Below are 11,855 nucleotides of genomic sequence, written 5' to 3' on the forward strand. Positions count from 1 at the left end.
CTATGAAATGAGGCCCAGCCTCAGCCTTAAAGCTGTATCACAAACATTGCCCCTGAACAGGAATGCATAAGGGAAAGAAACTCAAAGTCCATGGACAAGAGAACCAGGAGGACTCCAGTCCAGGTAAATATGGATGGTGGAGCCCATTAAAAGGCCTAAGGATGAAGATGGGCCTGCCCTCCTCAGCCCTGCACATGACCTGTCTGGCCTTGTTTTACCCACACACAGGTTTGATCTTTTCACAGTGATGTCTTCACTCAGTGCTGATGTAATTCACAGACTAACCAGAAAAGGCACAGGTTCCTAATATCTGGTGAAAAGACACCTCAACACGAGAGGAAGAACATGTTCCCTCTGCCTCCAATGCTGCAGAAAGGCAGCCACTATCCTGAGGCAGGACCCGGTCCTGGAAAGTGCCATTGGAAAACACCCACATGTCAGAGTTGTTGCTTTGTCTATGAAAGTGCCTCCAGCCTCTAGGTCCCAGGAGTGCTGAGGGGCTGTTCTGGCACCTGGCCCAGGGGAGTAACACAGAAGCAAAACTGTCCTCTTGTTGGGAACTGCCCTGCCTGGTTTCAAGAGCTGTAACCCCCCATGGCTAAGGCTGAGTGACCAACCTTCAGACCATAAGCCACTAAGGAGACAAAGCTTAGTGACGCTCCCCTCACTGGCAGGGGTGCCACCTCTGCTCCTTTTACTTCACCCTGCCTGGCTCCCAATGCTTGATTGGTTAGCCAGTGACAGGTAAGATTCCCAAAGTGGGGAACCACCTAAAACAGGCACAATCATGGGGGGCCCAGGGAAGGACTTGGGGGCTACAGAAAAAAGAAGTAATGGACCCTCTCGCCCGTTGGCTTTGACATAGCCTGAGTCCTTATTCTGTCTGCAACAAGTCTCCTAATCTCCTGGCTGCCTTCCTTCCCCTGCCTGACTTAAGCCTGAAACAATGCTGGCGGTGGGTGCCACCCTTGTTGGAATGGGCAGGTTCCCTAGGGTGATCAGGCCTAAGAAAGCATGCATAAAATCCTGTGAAGCCTACTTTGCTAATACCCTCAATTTAAATAATAAGGGACCAAGAAGGAAGTAAGTTTGTTCCCCAAAGTTTTATGGCCCTTAGGCTCTCTGACTCTGACTCAGAATAAGCCCTCAGAGTTCTTTGATTGTTATCTATTGTGTAATCATTTCTGCCTAACAATGATTGATGAGCTTTCTTCCTGTGCAAATTGAATCCAGTAAAAGCCTGTCAAGGCAAGGGTTGGGGTGCTCTCCTCTTGAGAGAGTGGCTGTGCTGCCCCTTTTCCTCCACAAGACTCCGTAGTCCCCGTGAATGTATCTCATCTCATTCATAACACCGAGGACAATGCAGGCCAGTGTCAGAGTTATCCTCTGAGTAAGGAGAACTTAAGGGTGTCCTTCAAGAACAAAAAAGGGGGACTGGCCCTTCACCCAACTACAAAATATGATACCACAACGTTTCTTAATTCAAGGAGGAGCGTGAGGGCCTCCCTGTCATTGAAATAGACACAAAAGTGAAAGAACCACACCACTCCCAGGATGTAACAGAAAGAGAACTGTGATATAATATTCTATTCTAACATTGACTGTTTACAATAGAAAATTAGCTGTGGGGTAGACACATTTGGGAGTTGAGGGGGGTAGTTCCCTGCCTCATGCCTTCACAGGACTCTAAACGAGCTGGCAGTGTTCTTTGTCTCACAACATAACATATGAGGGCCCAGTGCTACCCAAGGATCCCAGCTGTTTGTTTCCGTATCTGATAAAGGGGCCACTTTAAAGGGGGTCTCATGATTGTTATCTGCCACAGGAAATGGGCTCACTCTCCAGGATCTGAAGTCTGAAGAGAAGAATCTGGTTATTTGGGGGATTATGCCCTGCTGCACTCGGTGACCAGGCCCTGTGCTGACCACTCTGTTTTTGAACAGCTTTGATGAACACTTGCATCTTGCCAGCCCAATGATTTGGGAGCTCCAGCTGGACAAACAGGCCATAGCTATAGGACAAAGGGGTGCCTGTGAGCTCCTAGGAGACCCATGTAAGGAGTCTGGGGCAGCACCTGCCAAAAACTGGTGTCCCAGTGCCCCAAGAATCACCATGCAGCAAGGCCTGGGACTGAGCAAAAAGCCACAGCCTCGGGCTCCCTGCCATCACCCAGCTCCTCCCACCTCACCTCTCATCCTCACTGAGCAGCTCCAAGGCCTCCAAATGGCTCCATAAACTTTGTGTTGTGTTGATGTGCAACCTCCTGGATGAGCTTAATCTCTATTATAACTTTCATTTTCCAAAAGAGAGGGAAGAACAGAATGCAGTCAGGGTCTGGGTGGGGGAATTCCCCAGAGTCCTGTGGGGGTAAGCAGTTGGGCAGGGGGCCAGTCTTTGCTCACACACAAACCCTCCAACCCACTGTCCTGCAATTCCATCCAGGCCCTGCCCATTCTCACAGTTGGATGTGAGTAGCACCTCCTCCAGGAAGTTGTCCTTCATATCATCTCCTTCTCCACCTACCAATTTCATGAATTTCCCTGCTCTGTGTATCAAAATTTAAGACCTAAGGCATGGGGACTGAGAGGTCGTTCCAGGTGAGTCTCTGACTTCCACACCCTCCCCTCCAGCAGTAAGGGCACAGCTGCTTGTCTCACTCCTTTTCTAGAACTTCTCCACTTAGCTCTGAAAGACAGACAGCCAAAATCTATCAGAAACACCCCATGTAGCCTATCACTAGCCCTCATCCCCACCTCTTTTCCTGTTGCATTACCTCCAGGGCCCACCAGGGGGCGGGCACACCCAGGAACAGGACATGGACCTGGGCCAGCCTGTAGGTTCTAGAGAAGGAGTCACAGGGAGACTCAGGCCAGTGATCTTCCAGCCCAGCCCTCTCTGAAGACAGACAGAGACTGAGGCTGAGGTTTGCCCAGGTCTCCAGGTACTAAGAGCTCAGGGCTCATTGTGGGTCTTTTTTCTTCCAAATAGTATCCTAATCCCTCATCCTCACCTGGAGACTCACTCACTCATCTCCTGATAATTGTCCATCACAATGTCCAGCAGGTGCAGGTAAGTGAGGAAGAAAGATGGCACCATGTGCCTTCAGGGTGGGTGGTGATGAGCCTGGCTCTGAAGGGCCCCTAAGGACTGTCTTCTGTAGCCACTTATCCTCGACCTTCTGCCCCCACCCCACTCTAGGGCCCCCACACAGACCCACCTAAGACCCTTAGTAGCCTCTTCTAAGCCTTTTCTAATTTCTCCTTCTCTTCCCCTCCAGAACACCACCACCCCCTCGTTACCCCCACAGCCAGCTTTGAACCAATCCCAGGTTAAGTCACCCCTGCTCTCCAGCCCCACATCCATCTGGCACTCAGCTCTTCCAGGCCACCTCCTGGTAACATCCACACAGGTCTTTTGGGTTCCAGGGTTCCAGGGTCCCAGGGGCTGGGCTGGAGAAGGGAGGCCCCAATCTCTGAAGGGGGCCTGCAGCAGGTATGGAGGAGCCCCTCTCCTTTTCTCTGGGGCCCTTTCCCCACAGGCACCCTTTTATTTTAAAAGCAAATTGCTTTTACTTAAGTAGATAGAAGATCGCAGGGACTTCCGCCAAGATGGAGGCATAGGTTGAAACACTTTGCTTCCTCGCACAACCAAATCTAAAAACAACAAAGTTTTAACAATAATAAATGCAACCAAAGCACAGAAAATTGAACAATACGGAGTCCAAAAACAATGAAATGCTCAGCTACACCGGTGAGAGGGGCGAAGCCAGCAGTGGAGCAGGTTGGGCAATAACGATCCCCCCACCAGGGCAGCATGCAAGCAGCCCAGGGTGTGGATGCTAGGTGTGGGGTAGCTATGGGAAGGTGCTGCATGGCTGTCTGTCTGAGGTTGTATATTTGCACGCAGATAAACCAGTGAAGAGACGTGCATTGAGACAGACCAAGCAGGCCCCGGCGCAGGGCGGCGGGCTTGCACATCTGCACTCAGATAAACAGGCCAGGGCAAGTGGTGAGGTGGACTGGGCAAGCGGAGAGGACCGCCATTGCTCCCTCTCTGACCCCACCCCCACATACAGCGTCACAAACCAGCAACCTGGGTGGCCCCACCCTGCTGAACTCTCCTCATATGTAACAGAAACAAACATAAAAACATGGCTCAAGAACAACTCAGAGCCCCAGAGCCAATAAATCTAAGTGATGAAAAAATAGCCAAACTTTCAGATGCGCAGTTCAAAACACTGGTGATCAGGATGCTCATAGAACTGGTTGATTTTAGTCACAAATTAGAGGAACATATGAAGGCTAAACTAATTGAAATGAATGGAAATGCACAGGAAACCAATAGTAAGGGAAAGGAAACTGGGACTCAAATCAAAGGAGCAGACCAGAAGGAAGAAAGAAACAACCAAACAGAAAAGAATGAAGAAACAATAATTAGAAAAAATGAGGAGAGGCTTAGGAACCTCCAGGACATCTTTAAACGCTCCAACATTGGAATTATATGGGTACCAGAAGGGGAAGAGGAACAGTCAGGAGTAGAAACCTTATTTCAACAAATAATAAAGGAGAATTTCCCCATTCTGGCAAAGGAAATAGACTTCCAGGAAATCCAGGAAGCTCAGAGAGTCCCAAAGAAGTTGGACCCAAGAAGGAACACACCAAAGCACATCATCATTGCATTAGCCAAGATTAAAATGAAGGAGACAATCCTAGAAGCAGCAAGAGATAAGGGGACAGTCACCTACAAAGCAGTTCCCATCACACTGTCAGCTGATTTCTCAAAAGAGACCTTACAGGCAAGAAGGGACTGGAAAGAAGTATTACAAGTCATGAAAACCAAAGACCTATAAGCAAGATTGCTCTATCCAGCAAAGCTTTCATTTAAAATGGAAGAACAGTTAAAGTGCTTCTCAGATAAGACCAAATTCAAGGAGTTCATCATTACCCAGCCCTTATTATATGAAATGTTAAAGGGACTTACCTAAGAAAAAGAAGAAAATCAAAACTATGAACAGTAGAATAACAAAAAACTCAAAACTATCAAAAACTGGACCTAAAGAACAAAAACAAAAATGAACTAAGCAAACAAGAACAGGAACAGGATCAGAGGAAGGAAGATAATGTGGAGATTTATCAGTGGGTGTTGGGGGGAGGAGAATGGGGTAAAGATACAGGGAATAAGAAGCATAAATGTACAAAGTAAATGTAAGAAGTACAAAATAAACAGAGGGAGATTAAGAATAGTATGGGAAATGGAGAAGCCAAAGAACTTATATGTATGACCAAGGACATGAACTAAGAGGGGGATGCTTGTGGGAGGGGTGGTGCAGGGCAAAGGGGACTGAAGGGTAGAAAAAACTGTAATAGCATAGTCAATAAAATATATTTTAAAAACCAATTAAAATTTCATAGTTATATCACAAGTTGGTGGTTGCCATTTAGACCCTCGTTGTAAAATGTTTATTAAATATAAGAGATACATTTATTTTTTTTAATTTATTGTTGTTCAAATACAGTTTTCTGCCTTTTCTCCCCACCCCTCCCCACTAGTTTCTCACCACCTCCCTCCCTCATTTCCATCCCCCTTGTTATTGTCCATATATCCTCTATAATTGTACCTGTAAAGTCTTCACCCTTTTCCCCAGTTTTAGATTTGTAACAATTGCCAAATGTATGTTTCACAGAAATTCATTTTATGAGGTAGTGCATTGAGAAACTACCTTCTCCAATGCAGAAAATAGGCACAGAGGGGTTTATTGTGCTCAAAGGTATAAACCAAGGAAGGGATGGAGTTTTAATTGCAGTCAGGACACTTCCAGTTTGTAGATTCTGGACAAATGGTTCTCAAACAGAGATGACTTTGCCCCTGGGGATGTTTGGAATTTCTGACATTTGGCTGCTAAACACCTGCAATGCACAGGACAGCACCCAACACAGACAATTACCCAGCCCCAAGTGTCAACAGTGACAAGGTGAAAACACCTATTGTAGACCAGTACTTGTCCATTTCATTGTGCATACAAGTCACTACACTTTGGAAGTCACCAAAGTTTGAAGCACAAATGCAAATTCTGGTCTCCAGTGGTCCCAGACACTGAATTTCTGACAAACTCCCAGGTAATGTTGAAGCTGCAGGTCTTCTTGTTCTGAGGACCACAGTTTGAGTAGCTGGCTATGACTCTGTCTTAGAGTTAAGTGTGAATAACTTAGGTCTTCTCCACCAGGAATCTTCTATGTATGGAATTTTGAAAGACAAATTTTCCACTCATTCCATAGAGGAGAATAAATCTGAGTTTGATTCTTTTACATTAGAGCTCCAGAGAGACAGATAATAATTTGTATCTGGGAAAGACTTTGCAGTAGGCAGAATAAGGGCCTCAAAAGATGTCAACATCCTAATTCAGAGAACTTTGGAATATGTTAGTTCATCCAGCAGGTTAACTATGATAAGAGATAAAATAAAGTTATTAGTCATTTGTCATATGATAAGGAGACTGGATCAGATTGTCCTGGTTGGTGAAATGTCATCACAATGGTCCTCTAAATGTACAAGAGAGCAGAAGAATTGGAATCAGAGCATCTCTGACTTCACTGCTCTGTTGCTGGCATTGAGGTTCGAGGACAGGCCATGGGCCAAGGAGTGCAGGAGGCCCTGGAAACTAGAATAGGGAAAGGAAGACATTGCATTCTCCCCTGGATCACCCAGAAAAATCCAAGCCTTGCAGACATTTTGAGCTAAGCCCTTTAAGACCCATTTAAAGCATCTGAACACTAAAAATCTAAGATAAAAAAATTGGTTGTTTTAAGCCACTAATGTAATTTGTAAAAACAGGAATGGGAAACTAATATAGACATTCATCCAATAAAATACTGTTCAAGGGACTGAGCTGAAGCCTCGCAATCATTCGGTTATCTTCCTTTAGGCAAAGGTATTTTGTGTTGAAATCCTACATTAAATAGAAACAAATTAGATATAATTTAGAGTTCTTTGGTCCCATAAGTGGTACAAATAATTTCCCATTGCATAAATGTAAATGTGGCCCTGACCTTGAAGCCTTTGAAGGTTCAAAGTAAAAAAAAAAAAAAAAAAAAAGTATTCATTCAAATTAAGGTCACATTTTACTTTAAATCTCTGTGTGAAAATTTCTAACTTTTTCTATTTCATGTTAACTCATATTTTTTTCTTCTTATTCTGTATTCTCCAAATTTCTCTCAGAATTCCTTTCATCATACTATATGGGCGATAAATGAATCTATGTGCATGTACCTCTATGTGTGAGAATGTACTTATTTGAGAGAAAAGTGTACAAGTGCATAAAGACATACAGTCCTAACCTTGAACATTGTCTTTGAACTCAACAGGGTATTGCAACACATTTCATTTATTCTGCACAATATTTGTCTCTAATTAGAATTTATTATCTTCTTACCTTCTGAAATGAAGAAAGTTTTAGGGTGATTACATTTTTAATGATAACATAACAAAGGAGTTAAAACTGTACACCTTTTCAAATTATATGCAAATTACATCATGTAGTATAAATTCTTAAATTTCATATGGCTTCTTTAATTCATCATGTTGTATTTGTACTATAATTTTGTAATTATGTTCCAAAGAATTAATTAAGAATTAATATTTTCTACTAGTGAGTGGCTCAGGGTCACATCTAGAGCACAGGTAGCCAAGTCACCCCCAGAAGTGCCAGGAGAATCTCTTCTAACCAAGAAGAAAGCAAATGTTATATATCAATATAGGAATTAAAATAAAGCAATTAGTATCTCTCTGATAGCTAGTGATGCTAACTATCCTTTCATATTTTTGAGCCCTCTGTATATCCTCCTTAGAGAAGTGCCTGTTCAGGCCTTTTGCTCATTTCTTAACTGGATTTTTGTCTTCCTGGTGTTGAGTTATATTAGTTCTTTATACATTTTGGAGATCAAATGCTTGTCTGAGGTAATATTGGAAAATATGTTTTCCCACATAGTTACTTTTCATTCTGATGTTTCCTTTAGCCAGGCATAAGCTTTTTAATTTCATGCAGTCCCATTTGTTTATTATTTCTTTTATTTCTCTTGCTCTAGAGGATACATATTGGTGAAAATATTGCTGAGTGGGATATATGGAAATTTACTGCTTATGTTTTTTAGGACTTTTATGGTGTCACAGCTTATGTTTAAGAATTTTATTCATTTTGAGGCAACACCTTACACCAATCAGAATGGCCATCATTAATAAATCAACAAACAACAAGTGTTGGCAATGATGTGGAGAAAGGGGAACCCTAGTGCACTGTTGGTTGGAATGCACACTGGTGCAGCCACTCTGGAAAACAGTATGGAATTTCCTCAGAAAACTAAAAATGGAACTGCCTTTGACCTGGTAATTCCACTGCTAGGGTTATACCCTAAGAATCCTGAAACACCAATCCAAAACAACCTAAGCACCTCTGTGTTCATAGCAGGACTATTTACAATAACTAAGTACTGGAAGCAACCTATGTGCCCATCAGTAAATGGGTGGATCAAAATGCCATGGTACCTTTACACAATGGAATACTATGCAAAACAAAAAAGAAGGAACTCCTACTCTTCACAACAGCATGTATAGAACTGGAGAATATTGTGCTAAGTGAAATAAGCCAGGTGGCAAAAGACAAACACCATATGATCTCACCTACAAGAGGAAACTAATTAACAAAATAACAAGGAAGAAAAATAGAACCAGAGGCATGGAAACAAGAAACAATTTGACAGTGTCTAGAAAGGGTGGGGGAGAGGAATAATGGGAGAAAGGAAGAGAAAGGGTCTAGCCAAGGAAAAAGTATAAATGACCCAGGTACATGGACGCCAGGGCGGTGATTGACTGTAGGATCTGGGAGTGGGCAGGGCAGGAGAGAGCAATGGGGGAAATATTGAAATAGTTGTAATAGAACAATTAAAAAAGGAAAAACGTTTTTAAAAATAAAATAAAGCAATTACTATTTAATACATTCATTTTGCCATAAATTAAATATTCATCTTCTTATATAAAGGGAATAAACTGACATGAATTGGTTCAGCAGAGAAGAGCACTAGAGCGACACACAGCATCATGGATGAGCCTTAGAGACACAATAGAGAGACTGACAGCTGACTACAGACCTGTGAGGAGACAGTCAGAACTCAGATCAACTTCCCACCATGTAATCCCACTGGTAATAAATGCATCATATTAAACCATTTGCTCTAGGATAACAGTATGCAGCAACAGCCCACTGACAACAATAATGAAAATGAACAGAAGGGGAGAAAATTATTGTAATCCATTGCTTGTCATTGCAGGCCTGTGTTCTAATATTTGAAAATAGTGTTCATTGATGGGGACTCTGTCCAGCAGGGTCCATACATTGTGGATGCAACAAACAAATTCACACAGACTACAGAAGTTCTGCAGAGAAAAAAGGACAGTACAGCCACTCTCTGACAGAGAAAGTGCCTTGACCCTTGCCAGACAGGCCTTTATTGCTTTCTAATAGCATCCATCAAAGGTTTTCATTCATTATGCTCAGGCTTGCTTTAGGTGATTACTTTTTCCAGATAATAAAGGAAATGATGTTACTGAGTACCTCTCACAGATTAACAAGGAAAAAATGTTGCGAATGCAAGGGAATGATAAGAGTTACATTCTGTCTGGTTACACTCCGTCCTTGGGAGAACTAGCACAGTCTTCGGGAAGTTACTTTAAAGATATGCAATAAATATTTGCTACTTCAACTCAGGGTGAGGGAGTTTTAGCAAGAGCAAGCCTCAGAGCAGCCCAGGTATAATGCAGGCCTGTTTTCCCAGAGGAAAGTCAATCCGTGGGTTTGGATCCTGTGTGCTGACTCATGCCTGTCAGTTTTCCCATAGGGCTGTGCTACATTTGCCAATGCCAAGCAGACCAGTTCCCTATAGTTCATGATTATTCTGTTTTTAAGTTTATTTCAGATAACTGCATTAAAAAGTGAATCCATTAAAGCAGAGGAGGTTGAAAGAACATGTGTATTCATACAATACCCATGACTCTGAGTAACAGAACTGGACAGGAATTCAAGCTCTCTACTTACTCATCAGTTGGTCATTTATGTATATATATGACATTCCTATAGAACATGTGTATAATATATAATGGATGAGATTGATATGGTTCTTTTCATACCCCTCAGCAGCTACACAATATTTACAGTAGGGGGAAATTCTTCATTTAGAACAAAGAGGGAATCATATTTTTAGGCAGCAATGAAAGTTTTCAAGTGGAGACAGGAAGACAATTCAATAGAAAACATAATTACACCAAGCACCAATCCCTGCACTGATGGGATTGCTTGTATGGAGGACACTATCTTAGAGTAAGAGTAAAGGATTCCAGACAGGGCACAACCACCTAGCAGCCCAGCTTAAAAATGTATCACCACATTATTAAGCAAGGTTTCAGTACAGGCCAGTTGCACCATATGTTTGATATCACAAAAAGAGTGGGAGATTTCCAAGTCTTTGAAGAAGGACAGTCAAAACACTATCAAGCATTGTAGCAAGGAATTCAGGGCACTCATAACCCAGGACACCAAAACAAGGAGTTTACAGAGCTGGGGGGTCATGATGACTGTGTAGTGCAAAGGGTGACAGATGGCCACAAACCAGTCATAGGCCAACACACTCAGGAGAAAGTCATCCAATCCTGCAAAGCATAGGAAGAAATATATCTGGGTGATGCAGCCTGCATAGGTAATGGCTTTGTTCTCTATCCGAATGTTCAGCAGCATCTTTGGGATGGTGGTGGAGGTGAAACAGATGTCTACCAAGGACAGGTTGGAGAGGAAGAAGTACATGGGTGTGTGGAGGTGGGAGTCTGAGCTGATGGCCAGGATGATGAATAGGTTTCCCAACACAGTGATTACATACATGCAGAGGACCAGCTCAAAAAGGGGGGTTGGGACTTCCAGCCAAGATGGAAGCATAGGTGGAGATACTGTGCCTCCTTGCACAACCAAACTGAAGGACAATAGAGATTTGGGAACAAAAGCACAACCAGAACAGATAGAAAGTTGAAATGGACAGAAGCCCAACAACCATTTATCCAGATCAATAAGAGGGGCGTAGTCAGCAGCTTGCTGAGAGGGTCCCCAAAAGGAGAAGGCGGTGGCTGCCAGTCCCAGGAGTGCAAGCAGTACAGGGCTAGCAGACCCCAGGCAGAGGGAAGAAATGAGCAGAACACGCAAGGCAGTTGGCTGACCACATTCGCATCCAGATAAACTAGGCAAAAATGGGCAGCAAGATAGACCTAGGAACCCAGGGACCCAGCAACAGAAAATAAAGCTGAAAGCAATGATTAAAAAGCTGCCAGGAGAGACTCCCAGCCTCACAGGAGAGTTTGTGGAAGGGACCCAAAGGGTCATAGAATGTACACAAGCCCACCCAAAAGGGAACCAGAACCAGAAGGGACCACTTTGCTTGTAGGAAGCAGCAGAGGGGACCAAAATTCAAGAAAGAGAGTGGAACAAGCACCATTGTTCCCTCTCTGACCCTGCCCCCAAATATAGCATCACAACCCAGCCACTGCATTGAACTACCCTGGTGAACACCTAAGGCTCTGACCCTCATACATAACAGGTGTGACCAAACCAAAAAGAAGACAACAAAAACACAGAATGCATGAACAAATCAAAGTCCCAGAGCCAATACTTTTAAGCGACCAAGAGGTGGCCAACCTATCAGATGAACAGTTCAAAGCACTGGTGGTCAGAATGATCACAGAACTGGATGATTTTGGTGGCAAATTACATGGAAAAATGAAGGCTACACTAAGCAAAATGAAGGAAAATTCACAGGGAACCAATA

General features: G+C 43.4%; 1 pseudogene; it reads right to left on the minus strand.

Annotated features, from left to right (window-relative positions):
• Nucleotides 1-10,246: 10,246 nt before the first annotated feature.
• On the minus strand, nt 10,247-10,921 carry LOC128628378 (olfactory receptor 7A10-like; annotated as a pseudogene).
• Between the last annotated feature and the right edge of the window lie 934 nt (nt 10,922-11,855).

Source organism: Artibeus jamaicensis, unplaced genomic scaffold (assembly GCF_021234435.1).
Source record: "Artibeus jamaicensis isolate MK-2021 breed Jamaican fruit bat unplaced genomic scaffold, CSHL_Jam_final contig_1871, whole genome shotgun sequence".
Taxonomy (NCBI): domain Eukaryota; kingdom Metazoa; phylum Chordata; class Mammalia; order Chiroptera; family Phyllostomidae; genus Artibeus; species Artibeus jamaicensis.